Below are 15,467 nucleotides of genomic sequence, written 5' to 3' on the forward strand. Positions count from 1 at the left end.
CAGGGGTAATACATGGTGTTTTGAAGCAGTGCCCTCCTGCTACTGAATTCACCCAGTCAATGTTATGATGAGGACTAAACCAGCAGACCGTTAGCTGCTTCTAACCAGCTTGTGTGCCAACATTTACTGTATAAATCCCATGAACTCTATTAAATGCACAGTGGATGAATGCATATGAAAATCATAACCTCATAGTAACAACACAGGTATGAATGCATTGCCTATTTGTGTCCTTATACTGCAGAGATAGGGGTGGATGGGATGCATCGCAAAGAACAGAGTACAAAGACCCAAAAATATTGTAATCTGGTTTGAGGGGATGGATGTTTGATGTGTGTTATAAAGACCCACGTCAATCTCTATTTAGTAGAAATGAATACATTGGCCATTGGAAAAAAAAAAACAGATTAATTCTGTTCTTCACTCATGAACGTGTAGACTGGCCTTTGTGATCTCCTAAGATGGGAAATGGCCTGTAATGGTACTATATGCCCCCAGATAATTTTGGACTGTTACCTCTGAGCTGCAAATGGTATTTTGAATTTTAACAGAAGAGCCTTTGCTTTAAACTGTATCATCCATTCGATGACTACATTTTTGCTTTGTTTTAATTCTTCATTGTTTTATATTTCTGTGCAAAATATAATTATTAATGGTGGTAATAATTCAGTTCGCTGACATGTTTGTCCATTGTAATTTACAGTTAGTGTCATGACCGCACTTAATCAGACACGAGCCCTTTCCAATTCTTGCGAACGCCGACACATTAAATTGTCCAATCACATCGCTCGCTCATCACTGCACCTTCTGCTTCCCAGAGTACTTAAGGGCTCATTCCCACCTCCACAATGCTCAGTATTGGTTTTTTTTATAACCAGTAGAGCTCTCAGTTGTCGTCTTCGAATCCTTGTAGCTAATTCCCAAACTTCCCGACCTGTGTTACGGCTTTAACTACGATTCTTATTCCTCGACTTGGCTAAGTACACCCGGCTTTCTCCCTTAATTAAACCTGATGCCTGAAATTCACCATCTATCCCATAGGGTCCAGTAATTCATAATTTCAGCAGCATCGCCATTACAGCGAGGGATAATTTAGGGAACACAAAAAGTAGTCCTGAACTTAGTGGAATTTAGGTAACAGAGGGCAACAAGTAGTAATTGCAGACCACAGTGACATTTGAGGGTATCTAAAAGTAATAATAATAATAATAATAATAATAATAATAATAATAATAATAATAATAATAATAATTGCTTACACTTATATAGCGCTTTTCTGGACACTCCACTCAAAGCGCTTTACAGGTAATGGGGACTCCCTTCCACCACCACTAAGGTGCAGCATCCACCTGGATGATGTGACGGCAGCCATAGTGCGCCAGAACGCTCACCACACATCAGCTCATCAGTGGGGAGGAGAGCAGAGTAATGAAGCCAATTCATAGATGGGGATTATTAGAAGGCCGTGATTGGTAAGGGCCAATGGGAAATTTGACCAGGACGCTGGGGTTACACCCCTACTCTTTTTGAGAAACGCCCTGGGATTTTTAATGACCACAGAGAGTCATGACCTCGGTTTTACGTCTCATCCGAAGGACGGGTACCAAGTAAAAATCACAGAAACAATATAAACATTTTGCTTTGCCGATCATCTCGTGTCTTCTCTCCATTGGTCCTTTGATAGAAATTAAAAAGGAGTCTTTCATTCTCTAGGTTGTTTCTATACAGTATGCATGGTTCCAGTGGTCTGCACGTGCAATCATTTCTTATTGTCTAGTTGGTATGCCTTTTCTCCAGTGTCTATTTCTCACTGTTCATTCAATGCTGTCCTATGACAAGGAGGATTTGGCGTTTTTTGCTTCCAGTATGTCAATTTGGAATATTAAAACATTTAATCTTATGAAAGATATATGGAACAGGGCTCCCAAGTGGCTCACGTGAAAAAAGCACAGGTAGCCTGGCTCACACCAGCAGATGAACATGACTGGCATTCTTCAAGTGGCACAGACCTGTGTCAGCATGGATAGTTATGGTGTACTTACTGTATGAGCATTTTGTACAGTTCACTTTGTAACAGATGGTGCAAAAATGACCTTTACTTATCTAGCCAAATATTTAGCAATAAATGATTTAATAACAGTTTTCCAGATAATTATATTAATTTATATTCATTAAATCCAGTTCTATGTAAATTTAATTTAAGTTCTTGCATTTGTATAGCATTTTTCTAATCCCATCAAAGGATTCTAAAGTATATTGTTCATAATCATGAGGAACACTGTGTACATTTCTGTGGAAATTTATAGCTTAATCATATTCTAATTTAATAGTGACATTATTAGTGACATTATTATTTGATCATACATTATTCTGTACATTTCCACATTATCGTTTTTTTTTTCTAGTCTTTATGTCTGGAGTCTTGTCTTTGTTGACTGGTTGTCATCAGCTTTGCCCTGTGAATGATTTATATTGTTTATCAACACTATCATCATTATAGTGTAACGAATACGCCTCTGCGCACAACGGGATGTTGGCCGTCCGGGCTGAGGAAGGTCTTCTTTAGATCACCTGGTAATACCCCTGTAGAGCGACGCTGGACACCTGGGTTCAAGCCCATGCAGTCAGGGACGAACTGGCGAGGGAGTGGTGAGGGCACTGGCCCAAGAACCAGAATTCGCTACGATAGGTACAGGGACGTGACATTCCCGGCCATATATTGGGGGTTTAAAAGAACACAAATCTATGATTGAAAATGACTGATGCCTCTAACGGTATGAAAAAGTTTCTCTTTTAAAAAACGGTGCAATTAAAATATTTTATTCTATTTTTGAGGACAAAGTTGTTTTACATTTTATACAGGGTGCACAGAACATTGAGTCGCACCTACAATGTTTAAGTAAAGTTTTATGGACTTGTATTACTGTAGGTCTTGTTAATATCCCATCACTCTGATCAGTGTCATGCACCTTATCACCCAGCTATGTTTTCTCACATCAAACTGATTTCAAAATGCGTTTTTCTGACATATCCCAAATGAAAATAACCTGAATATTAGAGCAATGGGAATAAGATTAAGCTTGACAAATATTATTCAGCAGTAGACCTGCCAGATCTTTTTATTGCCAGTTATTTTTACTTGTGTTTTCATGGTGCTAATCAGATATAGGAGGAAAGGATTTTTATAGTCAACTTCGAAAACCCTTTCCAATTTTTACATTTCCAAAATATGCCAAAAACATTGCCAGTTACCACCCCATCCTTTCCCCTACTGTACTGTATGTGAGAATCCTCATCATCACTTTATATTCCAGGTATTTTTACATGACAGAGTTCAGCGTCTTTATTGTATTGCTATACATTGGGATTCCTCTCCCAAACACTTTCCCAAACACTGTCAGCTCATTTCAGTAAGTTTTATGGATAAACCTTTATTTAACAAGGTAAGTCAATTGAGAACAAACTATATTGCAGTAATTACAGTTCTGATCTACTCATCCTACCTCTCTTTGGTACAGGATATTGGTAAAGGGGGGGAACTTTAGAATGGAAGTAATACAAATACATTATATAGTGCATTTAAAAACCTCACTAATATCTGTTCAGCCTTGGTGACCATGTTAAAAAAGGATTTAATAATAATTTCTTAAACTTGTATAGCGCTTTACAGGTAATGGAGACTCTCCTCCACCACCATCAATGTGCAGCCCCCACCCAGATGAAACAACAGCAGCCATAATGGGATATTTGGCCAGGACGCCGGGTTACACGCTACTCTTTTCGAGAAACATCCTGGGATTTTTAATAACCACAGAGAGTCAGGTCCTCGGTTTTACATCTCATCCAAAGGATGACACCTTTTTACAGTATAGTGTCTCCATCACTATTCTGGGGTATTAGGACCCACATTGACTGCAGGGTGAGCTCCCCCTACTGGCTCCACTAACACCATGTCCAGCAGCAATCTTAATTTCTCCCAGGAGGTCTCCGATCCAGATACTGACACCTGCTGAGCTTCAGTGGGCTGCCAGTTGTGAGTTGCAGGGTGACTTGGCTGGTGAATATTGCTGGATATTACTGACTAGATATTACTGACAGGAGTAGCAGAATTCTTTGTCTGCCTCAAAGAACTGTCACAGAAAGACAGGTTTAGGGGATGAAATCTCTTCAGTCTGGAATGTAGAAAGACCACAAGGAGAGTTCATTTGAAAACTTGAAAGACTCTAACAAAATAAACCTCAAAAGATGAAATTTTTAGAACTAAAAAATGCCTAAATGGCACACAAAGTCTGGAAATTGATGGCTTGAATTTACTCTGTTTGGCCTTGTTGTTGACATTTTTTTTGATTGATTGATTAAATTGAATTGATTTTGGTTCGATAATTTTTAGATTTACCCTTTATCTACTGTAGCAATTGAATTTTAATAAAGGAAAATACCACCATTGCCAGTGAAACATATCCTGCTTAAAAATATTGTAGGAGTTTGTGAGGTTTTTTTTTCCTTTGTTTTCTCCACAATCTGGAGTTTAGATTTCAAATGCCATTACCCAGAAGGATGCATATTGAATATAAATAAGGAGTGATAGTTCAAATTGTTAACCTAATATGAGATGGGAATTAAACCTGTAGTATTGCAGATTTCCTGATGGAACACCAGGTCATTGGGTTGCTCCATTCTATATGGTCTGAAACACAGAGGAGCACGCTGTATCGGATGATTACAGCTAGGTACAGGCTATTGGTCTGAATATGACTCCTAAGTCATCTGGAAACATGCAGTCATAAATAATTTATCATTTTCAATGATATCACCTCCGAAGACATTCCTGCTGCACTGTGGCAGATACCAATGAGTGAAATGCATTGAAAACTCTCATCCATACAAAATGAGAGCCATTTTTTACACGCATATACTGTACCTATAATTGCTGAATTTAAAAATACCCAATGATGGAGTTCACAAAGACTAAGTAGCAGCCAAAGAATTCTACACTCTCCATCTGTTGTAAAGGAAAGAAGAAAGTACGTGTTTTTGCTCTGCTTTTTTCCCCCACTCTTTTCTGCCATGAGATTCTTTCAACAATTTTGGACTCCTTTGCCTTACCTTTGTGTGTTCCTAACAGCAGGGAACAAATAAGAGCAATGCTATGTGCAAAGAAAGAAGCCTCTAAAGAAAAGTATAAACAGTTTTTACCCTACGATGTACAGTACACAGAGCCAATATGGACATTGTTACAATAGCATTATTTTAACATTCCATAGCTTTTAGCAGTTCACTTCACTGCACAGTGATCCTGTCCTTCATTCTGCAGTGTTTCAGTTGGGAAAAAAATAATAGTGCATCACAGTTAACATAAAACTGCCTAGAGCACAAGTACCAAAAAGTCTGCCGAGGCTAAGTGAGGTACTGTGATGCATTTGTGTAATTATGTATGCAGGCTCAGCATAACGTTGGGGGAAAAAATACTAAAATTGCATTTGGTGTCTCATTACAGCTACAAAACATGTACATGCTACTCTAAAAATAGTTTAAACATGGATGCTAAAACAGACGGCAGTTTCAGATTTCACCTTATCTGGTGTTACAACAATTAACATCATGACTGTTTCTAATATTGCTACGACAGCTTGTACTGATGATAATAGCAATGCTTTGAAGGATTTCTTCTTGTGGAAATGACTATTTCTCATGTAGAACAGAACTTATTAAACTCTGCTTCTTGGAGCCACAGAGTCTTCTAAGTTTAACTCCAGCTGAGATCTGTGTTATTTAATTGATCCCTTCGTTGAACTTCTAATTTACCAGACCTTTTATGTTTTAGCTCTGAAACTGTCGCGGATTTTTGGCTAAATATAAATAATCATGTCTTAAATTCTACAGCTTTTCTGGTGTTGAAGGGTAAAATAACTTGAAATGAATATCTAATTACCAGAACACAGAGATCTTCTGGAACTGATGCACTAATGCACTTACAATATGCAGAGTACACAAGACAACATTTTTAAACCACTCTCCACAGATGTGTTTGGAATTTGAAAAATATTGCATTATATAACCCCATATTTACTTTCCCCTCTCTGTTGTATCCTTCTAGAAAGACCAGTGAAAAATACAATAATTACTTCTGCTTTTCCCTTTGCTAAGATCTCATCTTACTACAGTCCTTTTGGCTGTGATCAAAACAATTAATATATCATATACAGTACATATACAGTACTTCTGGGGAAAGTCAAACAGTCTATAAGGGGCATCCACAAGCTTCTAATGCCTTCAAAGTGAAAAAGCATAGAGCAGTAGTCTTAATAACAGAATGTGCCAGACTTCATTTTGTTAACTGTAAACAAAAGGTTCTGATTGCCTTATGTAAAGTTTTTCAGAATGCTGAGACAATCTTTTTTGAAGTCAAGACCTGCCTCAGGGTTGAACTGTACGGATATGGTCCCATAATGGTGGGTCAGTGTTGTAAACCACAGTTCTTGAGCAACTGACCCTGATCTTGCTTATGTGATGCCCTGATTTCCAGCAAGGAGCTGCCAGGCTGAGGCAGGACCTTGGCCGACTTCCAGACCTGCTTACATTGGCATGTTGGAGGCAACATATGTGTCGATGTGGGATGGTGGTGGTAGCGATGGAGAACTGTTTCTTTTTCTGGAAATGGAAGGAGGTGGGAAGAAGCAACATGGTAGCAATATGTCCTGTTCTGGCTTGTCCTTGCTTAGAAAGTGTGCAGGCTGGATTGACTCAGGCAGCTCAGTATACTGTAAATCTCCTGATTTGTGGTCATGCCACAGATAAAATTATCATTGTTCAGTTTGGGTAAAACTGGCTTTCACTCAGATCATTTCTCCACGACGCACTCTGTCTCTCTTGGTGCCCACTGCTATTGTTTGGAAAAAAAAAGCAAATATGGTCAGTTGTACAGTATAAATGACGGATTTTAAGACTCAATTCTGTTAACAAAACAACTTTCCTTTTTTCAGGCGGAAATGAAGAGTTTTCGCAAAAAAATAACACTCATAAAAGTATTGTAAATATGCCTAGCTGCTCTTTGATGTGATAAACGTGATTAACAAGCTTTTAATATGATTCCTGTACTCAAACATCATTCTTTCTTCTAAGTTAGTTATAGTTAAACATGATATGTCTACCAGAAACCACCATGACAAAACAAAACATTTAATTTCAGTGGAATGTCATGTGTCACAGATTAAATTATGGGTTTGACAACTATGTAAACAGTGTGTGAGAAGCGGGCTTTATTCTGGACTCAATCAAAGTGCTAATAAACATTGTAAAAGTCTACTTTGATTAAGCACATATATACAAAAAAATACATACTGTACCATACAGCTGCAGTTGAGGATTGAATTTTCACCACCTTTAAACCACTTAATAAAGTTGTCAAAATAGGCTTGTTCCTGAATGTGATCCTTAATGTTTGGGGTATTGTCCCTATATGTGGATCTGTTGATTACTGGAATTAAATGTTCTGATGTCTAGCTGCATATTTAATGGTAGTTCTGTTACAGAAATAATACCATTATATCATATAACACAGATGGTTTCATAGCTGAATTCTGTCTACAAGTCTGGCTACAGCTGTCACATAACACACCTCTGTGCACCTGAGCCAAGCAGCCTAAATGAATGTCAATCCCACTAAGCTAAAAGGTCATCTCCCTGTGGAGGGGAATTTGAACTGAGATGAGCCCTGGAGCACAGCAATCCATGCATTTATTAATGTGTTTGTATTTACTGAAAATCATTTTGGCAAAGTCAAAACAGGACATTTAAGGTAAGATATTAAAATAAATGAACTAATATTAGGAACAGGTCTGCTTTCTTTTGCTCCAGCGGAAAAAGTGTAAATGTTTTCTAGAGAAAAATTGAGACGCATGAATGCAATTCCACATTTCTTGCTTAATGTATGGACCTCGGCCTCAGTCTCTTGATAGTTCCAGGGAGGTATCTGAGTTACCTGACCATGGTAATATAGGTTTTTTGTGAGTTTAACACCAGAACATTGAGGTGTAATTGTATTCCATATTGTAAAAATCCCGCAATGAGGTACGGCCAAAGCTCTTGTATTTGAATGAGATTCATGCTTGGTTACAACTTTTGATGCGACCGACTCAGTTTTGGGGTACAATTATGGCAGGGTGCACCGCGCGCCATCCACGGCCCCGGACAGTTTCCCCCCAAAAAACTTCAGATAGGAGCAAAACAACACTCTTTCTAATCATGACTTGGGCCCCAAAATGCAGCACTGGGCTTTAAAATTGTCTAAGTAGTTTGTGACTTCTAACCCTATCTGATGTGTCACCTGAGCATTTCCACAATCTATATCTGAACATCTGTGGACATCGGATTTTGATGTTCATGGCAATTTATGAAAGCTCTTGCAAGTGAATGAGATTCAACAATGCTTGGTTATAACTTTTGATGCAACCGACTCAGTTTTGGGATACAATTACTGCGAAAAAAAAATTCAGATAGGAATTAAAATCCATTCGTTCTCAACATGACTTGGGCCCCAATAATCAGCGCTGAGCTTAAAAATTGTCTAAGTAGTGCATGAATGCTAACGCTAACCCTACCTGGGGTTTCACCTGAGCATTTCTGTTATCTACAGTATGACAATTATCAAAAGAATAGGATACAATTATCAGCTTTCTAGGTGAGAAACGTCAGCAGTGCGCAATACAGAAAAATAGCTGAACCATCCAAACCTGCTGACAAAAACAAATATTTGATGTTAATTTTAGTCTCAAATGTAAATTACACAATATATTAATTCAAGGAAAATATTCAGTACTTATTTTGATAGTGCATGATAAATGAGCATCTCCTTTTGACTAACCAGAAAGTTGAATAAAGGCAAAATTTGAAAGTGTTCATTTGTATGACAGTAATTGCCTTATGTCTCAAGCAGCACATATTCCAGCACCAGCACTATTATCTAGAGCTATTATATGCTGTGATCTGAAATCCATTTAATTTACCATCACAACTGCAATTCAGGCAAATCCATGGGAAGACAATTCATGACTGAATTGTATTTGCATTAAAGATGGTACAGGTATATGTAGTAAATGGACTGCATTAAAGGCAATTAATAATCCACTAAAAGAGCTGTATATTGCATGCAAAATTATTTATTTATTATTCTAATCTGGATTAAAAGAATAGTTTGTATCACCTGAATGTTGCACTTAAGGAAATTCACTTCACCTCAACTGCTTCTTTCACTACAGTAAAAATGGAATGAATCTGTGGAACAAAGATAAAACTTTAATTTAAATTTAAAGAAAATTACTACAATCTGTTTTGCCAATTACTGACAGATTGAATAATCCAGTTTTGGGGGATTTTACCACACCATCCCTTTGATTATTTATGAGAATATAATGTGAACAATGCAGTCTCACTACTTTCCATCTTTGTCAGTTAAAATGTTAGTGTATGGAAATAGGCAAATATGGAAATGTTACACATAAATAAATTGTAATCTCAGTACAATCACTCATTGATGTGATCAGATTTACCCAGACCAAGTGAACTATTATCTAAATCTCACCAAAGAGAACATCTTGCATCTTAGGCAATATATCTGTTAAAACTTTAGTCTGAAAGTTTTTATCATTTATAAAATGCAACTTGGGTTCATATGCAGAACGCACAATAACATCTGAACAGAGTTTTAATGGACACAGCCCAAGATGAAAGATTAAGAACCTAATTTATGCCAAATGTACACATCAACAAATGGTCTGATCAGTCTAAAACTACATTATTTTCAAAGCAAAGATCAAACAGTAGTATGGACACAAAAAGGAGTGCATTGCAATAGAAAAATAATTAATTAAGCTTACTATCCAATATAAGAAGGTTGCAAACAAGAGACCACTCTTATCATATTGATTGCTTGGTTGTTTAGAAGGTAATTACATCTAAAATTTCATCCTACCATCTCATGTAGGAAACCAAAGTACTTTGGATTCTTTTCCTCTTTCTTCTTTGAAGTTTGGATGGAAAGTCTTAGAATAACATTGTTTTGTGAATACTGTTCTTGCTTAGTTCTGACTATTGTTTCTATACATTTCTCAGCAACAACAGTAAGACTGATTGGTGGATAGTTTTCTGTTTCACTTTTGATCCACCTTTTATAAATTGTTGTATATGCAATTCTTGGTACGTTAGTACAACTCCTGTCCTAAATTAGATTAAATATACTAGCTAGGAATCTATAACAGTCCTTAATCCTTTATTTACGATTGTGAAAATGCCATCATGGTGCATCAATTTATTCATTTGAAGATGATCTAACCCCTGTAAAACCTCAGTGTGAGTTATGTAAAAATTACGCAATGCTGATGGAGTTGCTTCTATAACATGGGCATGATATTGATGTCTTATACTGTAAACACCAGTGTGAACTATTCATAAGCACATTTACTACTTCTTTTTCATCTTCAATCATTAATCCCCTATTGTCCCTATTATAAATCATATTTATTATATTAACAGAAAACCATAAATATGAATACATGCAATTTTTCTTGTTACATTAAACTACATATGAAGCCACACTAAACAATTGCAGGCTTTCATATTAGTTAAATATTAAATTATATGAGTTAAAAATTATTAGTTAATATAATTAATATTAGTGATATTTTCAGCAGCTATATCACCCTGCATCTCACAACTGGCAACCCATTCAGCCTGGTCAGTACTGTACCTGGATGGGAGACTTCCTGGGAAAGCTAAGGTTGCTGCTGGAAGAGGTGTTAGTGGGGCCAGCAGGGGGTGCCTACTCTGTGGTCTGTCTGGGTCTTCCTAATGCCCCAGTATAGTGATGGGGACACTATACTGTAAAAAGGTGCAGAGTTCTGGATGAGACATAAAACTGAGGTCAAGCCATGGGATTAAAAATCCCAAGGTGTTTCTTGAAAAGAGTAGGGGTGTTACCCCTGCGTCCTCATGGCCTCCTAATAATCCCCATCTATGAAATGGCTTCATCACTCTGTTCTCCTCCCCACTGATAGCTGATGTGTTGTGAGCGTACTGGTGCACTATGGCTGCCGTCGCATCATCCAGGTGGGGCTGCACATTGGTGGTGGTGGAGGGGAGTCCCCATTACCTATAAAGAACTTTGAGTGGATTGTCTAGAAAAGCGCTATATAAGTATAAGGAATTATGATAATTATTCATAATAGAAACAAAACAGTGATTTTGAAAACCTGTTTTGCTCCAAATGCAATATTCCCCCATGTTTCTGAATGTTATCTGGGACTTACAGTGCTGTACATACTGTACAGTAGTAAAGAATGGAAGGACGTACCAACTTAAATTATTTTCATAGGTTGATTCTTCAGGTTCAGTAGTTCAATGACCTAGATTCTGGTATCAATGGTAAACTAATTAAGTTCAGGGATGATACTGAAATTGGGATAGGTAAAACATAATGGATAGGTGCCAAACTATATTCAAATAGACAACATTTAAGACTAGAAAAACACTTGGTAGATTCAGTATTGACAAGAACTGAGTATTATAGGTAGGTAGTAAAAACAAAGATTGAAAATATAAAAATGGAAACACATAACATGAAGAAGCTATTTATTACTTGCAGTAAGTGTTTCTGTTTTTCATATACTGCACAATATGAGGAAGAAATAAAAAAATATAAAAGAACAGATGCTAGAACAAACAGTAAAATGAGAATTCAAATCAAAGGATGGAATCCTGGGTTCTGGGTAATGTAATGTCCTGCAATGACGGACTAAACAAATTAAATATTTTTTTTGTTTTAGTTTTAAACAGAGAGGATTATAAGGGAAAATGATTTGAGTATTCAAAATTCCCCAAGACAATAGCAAAGTCAACGCTGAATAAATCTGCAAATGAACCAGAAGCTACAAGTAGAAACCATGTGGATGTTTTACACTGAGAACAAGACAAACATCTTTACACAAAGGGTCATGGGAGTCTGGAACAGGCTATGTTGTTGAAGCCCATACCATTGCTTCTTTCAAAAGACAGCTGGATGGGATCCTAAGAATACTTTCTAGTGACCAAATAAGCTAGATGGACTGAATGACCTTCTGCAGTTTGTAACATACATTCTGATGTTCTACTAGCACTTACTTGATAGTTCTTTATTGTACATCTAAGCTTCCTCCTGCCTATTGTTTATTTTAATGCTAAATAGATACAACCGAGAAAGCTGCATTGTGACCTTCCCCAAAGTCCACTGTCAAGTACTCATTTTTACTCAAGAATCCCCTTGACCCCATGTATCTGGGCTTTATATAAGGTGAGTTATACAATAATGCCATATTCCTGTTTGAAGTTATGATGAAATTTCCAGATTCATTCTCTTTGGTTCTTTTAATGAAGGCAACATTCCAACACAGGAGAATTGTTTAGTTAAGTGTGTTTTAACAAAGAAAGCTGTTCAAAGATTTTCTGGCTGTGCTGTCTTCCGAGTTTTTTCTTTGTGCCTGGAAGCGATTCGGACACTCGGAGCAAAAAAAAAATAGATCATGTTCCTATTGTCTAGCTGTTGGATCCATCTCAGGTTAAACAAGCAGCAAGCTCATGTGCACATTGTACCGATGAAGTGATACATGATATTACTTACAGTTAGCTTAATGTGACAGTATTTGCATATTTTTACAAAATCAAATAAAAAATCATGCAAAAACTGCTTGCTTGCTGCTGGCTCAAATAAGAACCCTCCATTGCTATGACGTGAAATGAATCAAACTATTTCGCAATGTGAGACATGTACTTACTCCTACGTGCACATACTATGTGTACATATTTTACTGGAAATTACCAACAATATACAAACATATACTTTGGACAAAAAAAATCAAAAACATATTTCAGGCTTATAAGTATAAAACAACACTGATTTTGTCAGAATACATGTTATTATATTAAGGTAACATGCAGAAAATAAAAAAAAACGGTATCCTCAAATAATGTAGATACAGTATTAATGAGTGCCACTAAGATACCAAACAACAACTGATTTAGCAATTTTGGTTTTTAAGTGCACATTGTGTGCAAGACTGCCATCTATTGGATTCAATAAGCACGTAAGATGCTGTTCTAACCATAATAAATACCTGAAAATGTCAACATACTACATAACATACAACAAATATTTTCACTACTACATGGTACACAGTTTAAATAATTGAGAAAAGAAGTTGAGAATCTCATAGCTGTCAGATATTGCCTTATTCCTGCATTTTATTCACAGAATTGATTTATTTTCACTTTTGTGTCTATGTATACAGGTACCGTATATGTAATTTCATGGAAAAAATCCCAGGAGCAAAGGATACAAGGAAGGTCTACGCCTTGAATAGGTTGTCAAAGTAACCTAGCAGCTTATTTTTGGAAGCTGGGGGTAAACAGGAGAATCCAGTAGAAAAAATGGAAAAACTCCACATAGACGCCAGATTTGACATAAGATCTTTGAGCTCTAACTGCACTGCCAACGTGCCACCTTTATCATTTTATAATAAATATATAGTGGAGGCGAAACCACTGCCATTTTAATCCAAAAATTACATTGCATCAATAACAATACTGGATTTATCATTTTATATTAATTCAACACAAAACGTGGTCAAATACTGTATGCATGTGTGTCCATTTATGTAGGTAACATGATCTCAAAAGTACATTTATAGACTTAGGAGCTGGGCTTGCCCAAAGAAAGAAAGGAAGAGTCAATTCTGTAAGAAGAAAGTAAAGTTCAAGACTTTAGTACTGAAACTGGTGAGACTGCATTTCAGGCAGGTACCGTATTTAAACTCCACAGGCACCTCAATTATTTTGCAAAACAAAACATAATACAAAATTATATAAATGTTTATTTGCATGGAAGTGAAAACTGGAAGTCCTCAGGTGGTTAATAGCACATGACCCTGAGCATTTTCCCAGTCTAGTGTTCATCATGAAAAACCTATGGAGCAAGGAAAGAGGCACTTGAGCATCATATGAACAATGAAAAGGATGGTCTTGAAATCCCTTGACCAAAATGTTTTTCTATATATATGCTTTAAAATTATTTATTTTGAAAGCATTGCCAAATATGTTCACTTATTCCTCTAGTAGCTCTTAGGAAAATATGGTATAACATTTAGATCAATGATAAAATAATGCAGAACAGTTTATTTTGCACAGTACTAAGGTGACACAGGACTTGAGCCTCTGTAACAAACAAGTAGATAGCATTGGACCCCTGAGAAAATTATCCATGAGCATTTTGTAACTCATTATCATGAGCGATACATTCCTATAGAATGGTTTGTTCAAATGTTATTTTTAAAAACAAAGATAACATTCCTTTTCTCAAAATTGCAGAAATCTTATTTCACTTTTACTACTTTTTCATACAGTACATGCACTACAAAAATGTTGTATTTTGAAAATGTATAGGAAATTCTTTAAATATCTAGCTGTTGTATACTGTAAAGCATGTAAGACTCAGTAGTACTGCTGGCACTGTGTCACATATGAAATGAACATTTAAACTTCTATGGCTAAAGACATGATTCCAACTTTTGTCCCTTCGAATTTGGAATTACAGTACATATTTTATTTGTAGCCTCCCACTTTTTTTCAAGCTGACTCACTGTTGCATACACTGAGCATCACGTTTATCATTTAAATGCACTACAAGTTCAACGGTGCTTTACAACTTAGGTACTATCAACTGGAGCAGTTTTTTTGCTCTCCTCAACATTATTGAGTTCATAGGCTTCATGTAAGCTGTAGGGGTTGCTGTCAGATGACAAACCAAGGAAATTCCTGGCTCAGCCAATCTAGATCCTAACCCTGATGACACATGGTCAGCAATGCATCACTGGGAATGCAGATCCTACTTACCCTAATAATATAAATCTAGGCTTGAGCCTGTTACCTCTAAAATAGAGGGCCAAACCCACATTCTGAGAGCAGTAACTACGTTCTGTGGGAGGGTGGGAGATTATTTTGCCTTTTAGTTTTTAAAAAGCAATTGAATTTCTCTGGGCAAACATAATCTGTGCAGTTCTAATTACTCATTTAATGTGTATTCATCCAAATATACAAATAACTGACAAACATCATTTACTCAAGTCACTTCAAAACCATGGTGCAATGCATAGAGTCTTCATGGGCAATGGGTTTGTGTCTTTACAAATCAAATGATGCAGAAGTTGCCAATTGAAGCTTGCTAATTTAATAAGCAGGTATTTGTGAGCGGATTTCTTACAGGTGCACCTAAGCTATGAATAACTGGTGGTGTGTTAATAGCCAGTGTTGGTACTTTGAATGGCTTCGATAGAATAATTTCTATTGAAGCTGTTGGGTGCTCTGTGTACTGTATGTGATTAGGGCCAACAACTGGCCTTAGATCTTATAACCATTTGACACAGGGAGAGATTTTCAGATGGCCT

The sequence above is a fragment of the Lepisosteus oculatus genome, chromosome 4 (assembly GCF_040954835.1).
Source record: "Lepisosteus oculatus isolate fLepOcu1 chromosome 4, fLepOcu1.hap2, whole genome shotgun sequence".
NCBI lineage: Eukaryota > Metazoa > Chordata > Actinopteri > Semionotiformes > Lepisosteidae > Lepisosteus > Lepisosteus oculatus.